Source organism: Haliotis asinina, chromosome 12 (genome assembly GCF_037392515.1).
Source record: "Haliotis asinina isolate JCU_RB_2024 chromosome 12, JCU_Hal_asi_v2, whole genome shotgun sequence".
NCBI lineage: Eukaryota > Metazoa > Mollusca > Gastropoda > Lepetellida > Haliotidae > Haliotis > Haliotis asinina.
In genome coordinates, this window is record NC_090291.1 from 20,713,114 (window position 1) to 20,726,215 (window position 13,102).

Sequence of the window (13,102 nt, forward strand, 5' to 3'; positions counted from 1 at the left end):
TCCATGTTATCAGGTAGAACAGCACTAATACATCTATGGCCTATGTGATCACCAAGCACAGAAAGGAGGTAGACTGTAAAGAAGACTACACCTCATTGTAAGATATATTAAGCTGAAACTATTGTGTGCATAAAAAGAACTCCAGACATTGATGTTGTTAACACTGATAAATGTGAAACACATGTTATGGAGACAAATGTTTTTAATCTTGTCTTCCTAATCAAAGAACAGAACTGGAAGGTGAACTTTGATTGTTTTTAGATTCATTGCAAATGTTCACAGAGCAGTAATCCCGGCGGAATTAAATTGAGACTTTACTGCAATTACTCTTTCAAAACCTCACACACTTTCCAACATTTCAATTTAAAACTTATGATCCAATTTTAATTGTGCAGCACAGATAGAAATTTGCATAGTAATTGGATGTTGTTTATGTAAAATGTATCGCCAAATTTGATAAATCAAATGTAACAGACAGAAACAAATGAGAAATATGTAATTGTTAAACAGACATTTCAATTTCAATCGACAAGGGAATGGCCTCAAAGAAAAAAAAAATTACGACAAACGTTTTCCGTTGATACAAAATCTGTGATATTCAATTTCTAGTCCCCTTTGAAACAACAGTATAACTGAATTTCAGGAAGGTTATAATTATTCATGCATATTTGCATGACATCACTGGGAAAATTCACAACAAAAATGAAAAGAATCATTGCTCATTTGCATAATTTGCAAATTTAAAATCGTCAGTGGGGTCTCTGTGGAAATGGTGAAAGCGCCTTGCGTTAATGACCAACCGGGAAATGTACGCTACATTAGACGTAGGTCGTACAAACACATTAGAGCCCTCAAAAACCAAAGCGTTAGGTCTCGTAAATGAAGAAACAGTTGATCATTGTAAAAAATTAATCTTCATCCCCTCTTCGAACCAGCTGTTTTTAGCTGCCTGGTGCAAATAATGGTTCGACAGATACTGGGAGCTCAGATGGGCACACAAAAATTCATTTGGTAGACTGACATTTTTCCAATTTCAATTTACACCTAATTAACCTGCCCAACGCGCTAAGTATGCATCCGTCACCGAGCTCGTTAATTAACAGAGGTGCGAGAGTGTTCTCTGCAATAATCTGTCAGGAGAAATATTCACCCCGCATTGATTTTCACCACAGAGATTGAAAATTTTCAGGCAATTAGCCCCACTTTAATTGTCTCTACGTCTCCAGCTTAATTTTCGTAAGTGTGAAAAGCCTTTAGATGCCCAGTGTTCACTGTTATAAATGATTCACATGCCAGTGCCTGACAGATATGGAGCACATTTGCCAAAATCTCATCATTTCAAACATTTTACCCCAAGAAGCGACAAAAACTGTGATCTAAACAAATGAATTTCTAAAAGTTCATGCAGAAGTTTTTAAATTCAGAAATCATCCAGTGACATTTCGATGTGTAACCGATCCTACATCAAACGTTGGTGAGAGACTTCTACACCTAGCTAAAGCTATCGCATCCTTCCATGACATAATAATTTGCCCATGTGCATGTTGCAGACGTAATGGAGGGGCAACTGCACACCAAAACAACAGGATGTGTTAGAATGCCTCCACCAAATGATGTTAATTATTTTCGTGTGATTAATGACGCTTCTCTACACAAAGGAAGTCAGCATAAACAGTCCTTAGTTCAAATGAGGATCTTGTGGGGGTGGACTCAGTACATACATATACATTTGTATAGATAAGCAATACTGTTTCTCCTCCTCGCAGGCCATTTCCTGTTATGTAACAATCTCAAACACAGACAGACTTTCAACACATGGGGTGCCAAAATTATCATTAATTTCCCAGGCCAAGAATAGATTGTACAATCTACCATGACAGTTGCCTGTAAGTAGTTTACTGAGGAATCTCTCTAAGATACTTCTGCAGTGAGAAACAATTCCATAAAGTGCTATAAAAAAATTACAAGGAATTAATATTTTAAATGCTTTCTATTTTTAATGAACTTGAAATATTGCAGAGAAATAATTGACACTTTTCCATTAATTTTATCAGCAATTGAAGCAGCTTGTGATAACCACCAACAGGCCTGGTGCCTTTATCCTTAACCTCAATGTAAAGTGAAGATAGTGCTATGGTTCTGGAGCTTACCTGCACTCATCTTAAATTGTCCTCAATGGGCACGGTACTTTATATTTTTTAAACGTAACTGAATTCACTTTTACAAACTTCCTCCTCCATCGAACTATAAGAAATTATAAGAAAGCTTTCAGAATATATATATATATATCTGTTATGGTATGAAAATGATACCAACTGATTTTCGATAAACATAAGATACGTTCAGGAAATACAAGAGTGTATTTCAAGAAAGAAATCCATTTTATAAAAACTTTAGCCTCCTAAACTGTAACAAATGATTTCAATGGTAAAAGTTGAAAAAAAATGATGTCACTTACAAGTAGTAATGACCATTTTCAACAATATACAATCTACACCATGCTTCCGGAACCATGACCATGACAGACTTCATTCCTCATGTTTCAGAAGAACAGACAATCAGGTACAGTTCATATATTCATCATGCAATACAATACAACCAATATGTAATGAGCCTTTGTAGATTTACACCTATGAAACACACTTACATTCATTGTACCTAAGAGTCAAAAGTGACCAGATCCATTACATTATTTTTTTTGTGTTCACGTTTGTATCATTCGAGACAGAACAAACATTTTACACCAATGGATTTGATATAAAAAAGTTCAGCTCAGTGATAGCCAACTGAATGTTTCTGAAGGTAACTTATCAGTCCACAGTCATTCAAGAAACAAATTGATTCACTAATACATAACATCTAGTAATGATATATAACTACTCTATTAAGGCCGTACCATTATCATCAGTTCAACTCCAAGAAACTTCTCTCAGTACCAGCATCAACAATGTTGATGTGTTTTGTTTTCCATAATTAACGTGTGACGTCTGCGCAAGTATGTTCCATGGGGAGAGGCATTAACAATTGCAATTTTGCCTGTTTGCCAATTTACAAAAAACCTGTTATATGTATATATAAATCATATGCAGATATATGTCATCTGTGGAAACAAATATTGTTTAAACCCTTTTAAATGACAATGATCTACATATTCTGAGTCTGTGTACAAACATTGACACATTTCTTCGACATCCATCTACACATTTATCAATGACTTTGTCATGTCTTCTGCATGCTTTGAAGTACATGATGGTTTAGCGGGTTTCACTCACTGTGGTCAGCAGTATTCCAGTTATATCAAAGAGGCATGGAAAATAATGGACTCTGGGCCTAAAGCACAGCATTAACTGATTGGAAGAGCCTCATAGATATTTTGACCACCCAATCAATGAATTTGTTAGGATCTTAGGATGACAACAAGGACCTATAAAGTTCTGAGCCTTACGATGGAAGATGCATGGTTAATCATTAACATGATGGTATGCAGACCTCCATGTCACTAAGCATTCTAGTCTATGAAAATGGACAACATCGGGAAACACACAAGTATCATCAAGTGTCTCCAAATAAAAAGGGTAACAATATTTGCTATCCATGTAAACATTGTGTCATTGTTCAGAAGTGGGCAGAGCAACTAACAAGAAGAAGAAAGCAAACAGAATATTCAGAGGTATGAATTGCACTTAAAGTTTTCTTTTGGGCCTGATCAGAAACATTCCAGGTTCTTCATCTATTGTTAACATTTACAATTGACTGGCTTTGTTGAATGGTTTGAAACCACGGGTGAAACACCAATGTCAACTAGAGGCAGTCAAATCATCACCACTTTTTCCTCTTCCAAAGCTAAAATGATGATTGTTTCAGTTTCTGGGCTTCCTGTTAATCCTGGGTCTACCTCTGGAAAGGCAGGACCAATAATAGCCCAGATTCCACCAGTCTGCTTTCACAGTTGCTTGTAAATACACAATGAAGTACTTGTGGTTGTTCACCCTGGGACATCCACCTGTGCATGTTTAAGTTGCCATCATGGCTGCAATGCATGCCTGGATATAACCCACTGAAGATGTTCCATATCAACCATATCCAGCATAAGTGTTTGCCTGGCAAGTATTATGCAAAAGATGCAGATACATCAACGGGATGAAACCTTCCACACCAATGGGGTGAAGAAACTCAAGCAATGCTGGAAGAAGTGGGTTCTGCTGGTAATACATTCTACAAAGAGGTAAAAGGTTGCATCAAATCACCTCATGACTACTTCAGTTATTTGCTTGTCATGAATCAGACAAATATGTGACATTGCAGTAGACGTAATGTTGCACTGGCTGACAGACAGGAAGCTCGTTGTTCATACATGCCACAAACATCCAAAGTCTGTGTCCTCAGTGAGATGATCCAGTTTAACAGTGGATGTAATCTCAATCTCCCTCATATCATGGACAGACAAGTAAGGTTCCAGGGTACAAACATCCACCACTGAAAAGGAGTGGAGTGATCATCAACTTGAGAAATCTGGTAAGTTGCTGAAAGTGAGCTGGTTTGCCTTTGTTTGGTGGAAGAGAAATGAAGTAGACTCCTCCGAACATTTGGATAGGAAAGCTGGACCATGACCATTCCCAAGACCAAATTAAAAGTCAATACCTTGAATCACTCCTTTGTGCCATCACTTGGTCCAGTTTGTTAACTACTATTCTTTCTGATTAAAGTGGAATCACTCTGGAATGTCTTGAATGGCTCTGGGTGGAAAATAGTTGACAAGATTCATACTTATGTTGAGAATAAATCTTCCTGAATCAAGTCAAGAAAACTGTGTACCAAACGGTATGTTCTAGTAGTGGTGGGATGATGTAAACAACAGTCAAAAGCACCTGATGGACTGAGAAATCACTGCCTGAAGCCAAAAACGATATTTCTCTGTTGGTAGGTGTACAGAGCTGGTTTGAAGAAATCTTCCATCACTTGGATTTTATGGAGTTGGCAGTCACCAGTTTCATATTATGGCCACTATTTTCATGAGTGAGTGAGTGAGTTTAGTTTTATGTCACTTTTAGCAATATTCCAGAAATATCACAGTGGGGGACAGCAGAAATGGGCTTCACACATTGTACCCATGTGGGGAATTAATTCCACATCTTCAGCCTGATAAGTGACTGCTTTAATCACTAGGCTACCTCACTGCCTCTCATCCTAATGATGGAAGATGAAGATCATGAAGATGCAGGTTTCAGCTTGTGAAAATCTCACAGGCTCTGTAGGTACTTGATGGAAGCAAGGGAGCAGCAGAGGTGTCTGGTGAGCATTGAATAAAACTTTTAGAGTCTGGGCATGTCAAGCATTTCTGGTATTAATCTCACATATAGTTTCTTGAAGTGTCCTAGGTTCAAATCTTGAAGAGACAGGAAATCAAAACCATATGATAATCCTTCAAACAACTGATTCAGACTTTAGGGTAGGGTCAAAGTCAAGTCTATCTGTTCACAGCCATGTGAATTGAAACTGGTTAGTTGAAGTGCTGACTGATGGCAACCAGGAATATGTATGACATGGAAGCTGACCCAAATTATACATGCTGTGATTAATGTTATCTGAATGAGTTGGCGGACACCTGAAAGAAATGCTGGGGGTGCCAATCCTCCAGTGATTTCAGAACAATTGTGACAGATCTATGTCTCTTTATTTTTCATTTATGAATTCATCAAGGAATACCAATCATCAGACATATGAATTTCACTGATCTTATTCATATAAATGACTTTTGAATCTTTAATTTTACCTGGGCACTATTCTTCCAGTGCACTATATAGTTATTACATGTAACAATTAATGACCTTTTGATCTCCTGGAGGGTCTGTAATCTGACTTGACTTCAGACATAGACAATAGCAAGGAGACTACACAGGGCCTGATCGGCGTGAAGTGTTATCTTGTTTCGTGCAAGTATGTACTCATCACACAAATACAGTGAGCATGTGCCTTTATATAGAGAAAGGTCTTGGTGCCAGTGTTGTGATGACACAGGATGTTTTCTGACTGTGCATCACAGCTCTTTACTGGTGGGGACTCGCCACTGGTAATGGTAGCATTGTTGTGCTGTGGTTGGGAAAAATGGGTTGAGAAAATGTGTGATTTTGTGAAACATTGTTGCCAGATTGTATCTCTAACAATGAAGGGCTGTGTAGTTAGTGTAAAGAACCTGTAAATTGTAAAAAATTTGGTACCACTGTGATCCTTCTTTGAATAAAGATGTTATTATATATAGAACAAGAATTTGTTTTATTTGTTTAAGAAAAAAAATGTGGTCTCTCCAAATAGCAGAGGCAGGGTCCCTAGATATCAGAGCAATAAATAGGGGAAAGTAACACTGTTATGAGGGGGGTAATCTATATAATTTAATATAAACTCACAGCTGGAGTGTTATGGGTACATGGTTCATGTACAAAATACATGGGCACACCTGGGTGCACAGGTGAGTGCCATTTAGACTGGAAGCTCTGTTAATGTAAGCAGCACAGAAGTCTTTAAAATGTCCTCATGTGTTGCTCACGGGTGGAGCTGATGATATTCTTGAAAGATGGAATCCAGCTGTAGTAATGTTGTTGGTTGCACATATCCTGGTTCTCCGGCATGGACGCGATGTGGGATGTCTTCCCTGCTTTTTGGGGTCGGAAGATGGCCCATGATCCTCAGTGATGGTGTAGGACTGTTTAGGAACAGTGGAATGGGCATGAATCGCACATAAGCTACTGGTTCAATGGTCCCATTCTTGAAATGGTTGGGAGGGGTGGATGCTGGTTGGATCCTTGGATAATGTCAGTTTGGTCTTTGAAGTGGAGACAGTGGGAACTGGTACAAGTCTTCCGGTACAAATTGGGATCCATGGGCCCTTCCAAAGTGCTTTGAACAGTTGTCCTTCTGACTACAACTTTTGTCACAGATTCGACAAATGTGTTGAACATTACCATGCTTACTTTGAGAATGCCTAAGGATGGCATCTTTTCTAGTGAACTGGGTGAGGCAGAGCTCACATATGTGTGGCTTCTATAGTGTCACGTGGTCGGTAATGTTGCAAGGAACAATGGCACTTGCAGGAGGATCACGAGGTGCCGTGATTGTCCACGAGGATTGTGGATGACTATATCAGAGAAGAATACAGAAAAAGGCTAAAGGGATATTTCAGCCTACAATCTTATCATTGAGTCCTTGCAGCTGGAACGTATGGAGCTCAAAAATCCACCTTAATTCAAGAGACCTTCTCTTTAGGGTGATTTGTTCAGAGGCTGGGTGATCTCGGAGTTATGTGATGATGTCAAACTTTAGATCATTCTTGCCATGATGTTCTGCTTAAATGGAGTGTGACAGGTTTGTCATGTTTGTGAGTGATATCAGCATTGTGTTCTGATAATCAAATTCTGAAACATCTTTTGGTTTCACCAACACATTGTTTGTTGCAGTATATTTGCACATAAGTAGGCATACTACATTCCCGGATTGACAAGTGTAGCTTCATTTGTTGAAGACATCATTTGTGACTGAGCTTGTGAAGGTGTCACTGACTGTTAGTATTCTGTAGATTTTCATAACACTTTGCTGATTCTTGGAATCCCTATATAAAGTTCTTGAATGGAGTCAATAGTACTGACTACTTTTCCACATGACAAACAGAAATTGTTTATATTCTTCCAGCGTCATGTGAATTTTAAATTCTTTAAAATCGTCTGATAATATTTTGGATATAATAGAAACCTGAATACCAAAATTGTTCTCCAAATGGAAAATTCAACCAAATGTAAACTTTTAACGTCAAACACCAGTGGGTATAGTGTATCAGTTGACATCATCAGTTGACAGATTAATGCTAAATCTTCTACTCTGGGCACATGGCAACTGATATAACTACCCGTATAATCCTCAGTCCTATAACTCGGCTTATATGTGGTGTTATCCCTCACAAAAACTAAAGTCAGTTTCCGATTGGCTGAGCACTCTATTATTCTATTATTTTCAATGTATCCTTTGTATCCTTTTCAATGTATCCAAATGTATAACTTTTAAATGTACCAACTGGGAATGTCAAACGCATTTAATACTTCGTGGTAGTAATTCTTTATCTCTAACAACACTGAATCATGTTTTGGAAGGGAGATAACTCTACATCTGTCTTGTTGGCAAAATCTAGCAATGGTTACATTAAGATTTGTACCCATGCTTCAAACCATTCGAGATTAACATTGAGGTGTTCGGTAAGATAAATAAATACCTTGTTCAGTGGTGCTTCGGGGCCCATGAGTTAATGTACCATCAGGGTCACGGAACATAAACAAACATTGTTAGTACATCAACCTTTATCTTACATCACACATGAATGTCGCTTTCTGATTGGCTAAGCACTATTCTATTATTTTCAATGTACCCCTCTTCCAGGTGATGTACTATTTTCAATGTTCACTCTTCTGGTGCTTCATGGTAGAACTTCTTTATCTTGAATAACATTGAATCAAGCATCAAGCACGGAAATTAACAATGTTTTGTGATTGAAAAATGATGGAAGGGACATAACTCTAAATCTGTTTACTTTGTGTCATCTGCAAAATGGCGATTCATCTAGCATTCAACAGAAGTGCTTCAAACAGTTCAAAATTAATATTCAGGTGTTCGGTACGATAAATATGTTGTTCACTGGTTCCTCGGGGTTCATGGGCTCATGCACCCTCGAGGTTTGTTTATGCTCCCCTTGCCCTGTGGGCTCGAGGAACATAAACAAACCTCTAGGGTACATGAACCCATGGCCCCGTCGCAACCAGTGGACAACTTATAATGTCCCCCTCCTGACTAACTTGCAACATACAGTAACATGCAGTGCAGTGGAAATAATAGGAAGCACACATGAAAAACATTCTAAAATACATAAATCTTTTTTCATTACTGTCTCGAACTTATATGTCAAGAAATATTCATAGTTTTACATAGAAACAGTAACGACTAAACAATGCTTACAGATTAGAAAGGCATGTCAATGTTAATCACTGACGTCAGAACCTGTCACAAATGTAGATATCTTTGCTAGTATGCATTACATGCTATTTTGGTCTGAAGTGGCATGTTTCGTGACTTGTTTTGTTCTTTTATGACCAGTATATTACAAATTGGGTAACATTTCATTGGTAAGTTCTTCAGTACCAATGACTTGTAATGGCTCATAAGTTCCTCTAACAACTTGACCAAAGATAGATTTATACTTATCAAGGTCAAACAAATTCTGATCCCAATATCCCAATTAGCAAGGAAAGATGTGATTTACGAAGCTAATTACGATGTCTGAATGTGGTCATTTCCTGCTACCGTTGTCTGCTTTTTTCACTAATCAGTTTACACAAAATCTGAGGCAGTCAGGCATAATGGAAATTTTTTTAATGAACTAACATTTCACACTTGAGCAAAGATTGCAAAAAAAGTGGCCAAATCACCAGGCTTTTGATCATTTTACAGCCTGCAATTTCTTGCTTCAATGTTGATTCTACTATATCTTGAGGCTCACACTATACACTTGGAAAATGGGTGAAATTCAATCTATTTTTTGCCTTCCATGACAGTCTCTGAAGGTCGTCTGCAGATTCAAACAAAGCTAAAACAATGACATAAACTCAAGCTGACAGCAACCTTCTTCATCCCTTTTTCAGTTGTTTCTTAAACTATATCTATAAAGGGAAACAGTAACGCTGAATGTAAGACAATGCTTTCTGACAATAAATCATTTGCAGTGGAGGAAATGGATGAAAATATCATGGTTACTGAATGTTTGCAGAGACCTTGTTTTTGAAATCCCATTGCAAATGTTGACAAATAAATACTGTCAACAAGGTAGATATAGGTAATGGTCTGTCAGAATCATATCTGTTTAATATTTCCAGAAAACAAAAAGATTGTCATCAACATAATATGGTAAGGGTAACATTTACAGAGAGCCAACAATGCCATTGCAATTTGTCCAACATTCCGACTAAGATCTGTTTATTCAATGGCATAAAAGGCAATCATGCAATGTGCAAAATCGCACCATGGCACATTCTTTATTCCAGCTGTGAATATTTGAACATTCTGATTAAAATCTGTTTATTCAATTGCATAACAGACAGTCAAGCAATGTCCAAAATGACACCAAGGTACATCTTGGAATATTGTGGAGTGAGGAGTTAAACAACTACCAAACAACTATACAGTTCGTCATCGAAGGAGAAGCTTAATGGTTTGAGGCACCATGTGGCATAGGGCCATGTGGTGCTGTTAAACAAGGAGAGGTTTGTATGCGAATAGGGATATGCCAACATATTTTCTAAATACTGAGTGAGTGAGTTAAAATTTAACGTCACATTGGCAATATTGCAGCCATATCGTGATGATACTTTCTAAATAGAAAAATTTTCATTCTTATCTTAGCTTTCATAATGACTAGTTCATTATCATTTTTTGAAGTCACTGCACTTGAATATTGGACTTATTTGGTAGTAGTGAGTTCAGCAATATCAGCGTGGACACCAGAAATGGGCTTCACACACTGTGCCCATGTGGGGAATAGAACCCTGGTCTTCGTCGTGACGAGTGAACACTTTGACCACTAGGTTACCCTACTGCCGCTGTTTGGTAGTAACACTAAAAGGAACTGAGGAACCTGAAACTTTCATATTTGTGTGATTTCAGAAACCACCATGCTTTCCAGGCAGCGAAGGCTAAAGACTTACCATCATCACAACAGGCATGATGTCACGTCATTCAGAAGTGCACGAGGAAGACGTAATATGTGGATGCTGAATTTCTGCATTGTAGTGCACATTACACGCTCGTATCAAATACACAGCGGAATAGGCCAATCTGCTGAATGTTGCACGAATTGTGCCTTTGGGCTTTCTTAATTGTTAATGTTGTCTTTCAGTGTATTGTTTCTGTTTGGGTGCACTGATGGTCTAGACTTCACACAAACTGTTTTTTTCTCTGCTACTTGTATGGTATGTCGTGTGTTTTATTTGTTTTGTACTTTGCTTGTAAATGTGTGGCATGTGGTCTTGAGCACTGGTCACAATTCAAGGAAAATTCAACCAAACGCAAGTTAAGCATGCATGGATGGCTTGTCTCTTGAAAGTGTATAGGACTTCAGTCCTGCCCCACAATGAAGGACAAGTGATATGAATGGTCTCACATTAGGCAAGTGACCTTGTTAAAAGTTTCCTGTTTACCCAGTAGAAAATGGGTACATAGTGAGGTAGGTCATGTGATTAACAACCTCCTAGCGTCTAACAGGCAGTTTGGGTTATCCCGGGGAAATAATAATCAGATTCTGATTACAGTGTCCAGTGAGAAACTAGTCAGGTGGATACTAGGTGCTGTATAAATACATTATTATTATGTTTCTCAGATTAAAATAAATATGCAACAGAAATGGTTCGGGTGATCCTGGCTGGAAAGGGTCATTATCAGTCCAGGGCCCTTACCCTTTGTACATGCAACCCAGACAGTGAATGGGACTTTTCCAAGAAAACACAGCCTAGTTGAACCTACCAAGAACTTTCCATAGAATACATAGACACCCTAACACTTCAGCCTTCTGCATTAACCAGCCTGTCAGAAGGACTGTGCTCCAGGTTGAGAACCCGTACACTCTCTTGATCTGTGCAAAGAGATCAAGAGGTACCAAACCAAGGACACTGCGAACAATGGACAGCCTGACGACAATGTACTTCAGATGGTTATTATTCATAACATTTCACTTCTGTTGCATACTGGACATCATGTTAACAGCAGATCAAACATAAGAGTGAATGTGTGAGTGAAAATGAGTTGAGTTTCACAGTATTTGGGTAATATTGCTGTGTGTCAGTGCGATGTGGGGTTAACACCCACTCTGATGCTGGCATTAAACTTTGACACTCCGATTACACAAATGAGCACTGGTACGCTGTTGTTAAACCAAGGAATAAGTGGTGAAAGTGGGGTTTGTACCCACTATCCGGAGCAATTAAAGGACTAACTCAGCACTGTGAATAGACAACTGACCTACCTGTGTCCCAACAACAGGACAGTGAGTGAGTGAGTGAGTGAGTGAGTGAGTGAGTGAGTGAGTGAGTTGGGTTTAACACTGATTTCAACACTAGTCTAGCTATGTTGCAGCATCTTAGGCTCATGTGGAAGGCAAGCCTGAAATGATGCAGATCTCAAATGGTGCTGACAACAATGAACTTTTAAAACCTTACAACATAAAAGTGAAAGAACAATAAGGAACAGACACAATGTGAAGACATTAACCTGTCCTAGTATGGAACAGATAGAGTGTCAGGACATTAAAGTGTGTTAGTAAGGAGCAGATACAGTGTCGGACATGAAAGTGTGCTAGTAAGGAACAGATACAGTGTCAGGACATAAAAGTGAGTTAGTAAGGAACAGATACAGTGTCAGGACATAAAAGTGTGCTAGTAAGGAACAGATACAGTGTTGGACATGAAAGTGTGCTAATAAGGAACAGATACAGTGTCAGGACATGAAAGTGTGCTAGTAAAGAACAGATACAGTGTCGGACATGAAAGTGTGCTAGTAAGGAACAGATACAGTGTCGGACATGAAAGAGAGCTAGTAAGGAACAGATACAGTGTCAGGACATGAAAGTGTGTTGGTAAGGAAAAGATACAGTGTCAGGACATAAAAGTGTGTTGGTAAGGAACAGATACAGTGTCAGGACATTAAAGTGTGCTAGTAAGGAACAGATACAGTGTCAGTTCATTAAAGTGTGCTAGTAAGGAACAGATACAGTGTCAGGACATAAAAGTGAGTTAGTAAGGAACAGATACAGTGTCAGGACATAAAAGTGTGCTAGTAAGGAACAGATACAGTGTTGGACATGAAAGTGTGCTAATAAGGAACAGATACAGTGTCAGGACATGAAAGTGTGCTAATAAAGAACAGATACAGTGTCGGACATGAAAGTGTGCTAGTAAGGAACAGATACAGTGTCGGACATGAAAGTGTGCTAGTAAGGAACAGATACAGTGTCAGGACATGAAAGTGTGCTAGTAAGGAACAGATACAGTGTCAGGACATGAAAGTGTGTCAGTAAGGA

At 38.5% G+C, this 13,102-nt stretch overlaps 1 protein-coding gene across 1 annotated transcript in view; it reads right to left on the reverse strand.

Annotated features, from left to right (window-relative positions):
* Positions 1 to 13,102, reverse strand: part of LOC137259034 (uncharacterized) — a 108,787-nt gene that overhangs the window by 8,128 nt on the left and 87,557 nt on the right. The window lies entirely within an intron of this gene.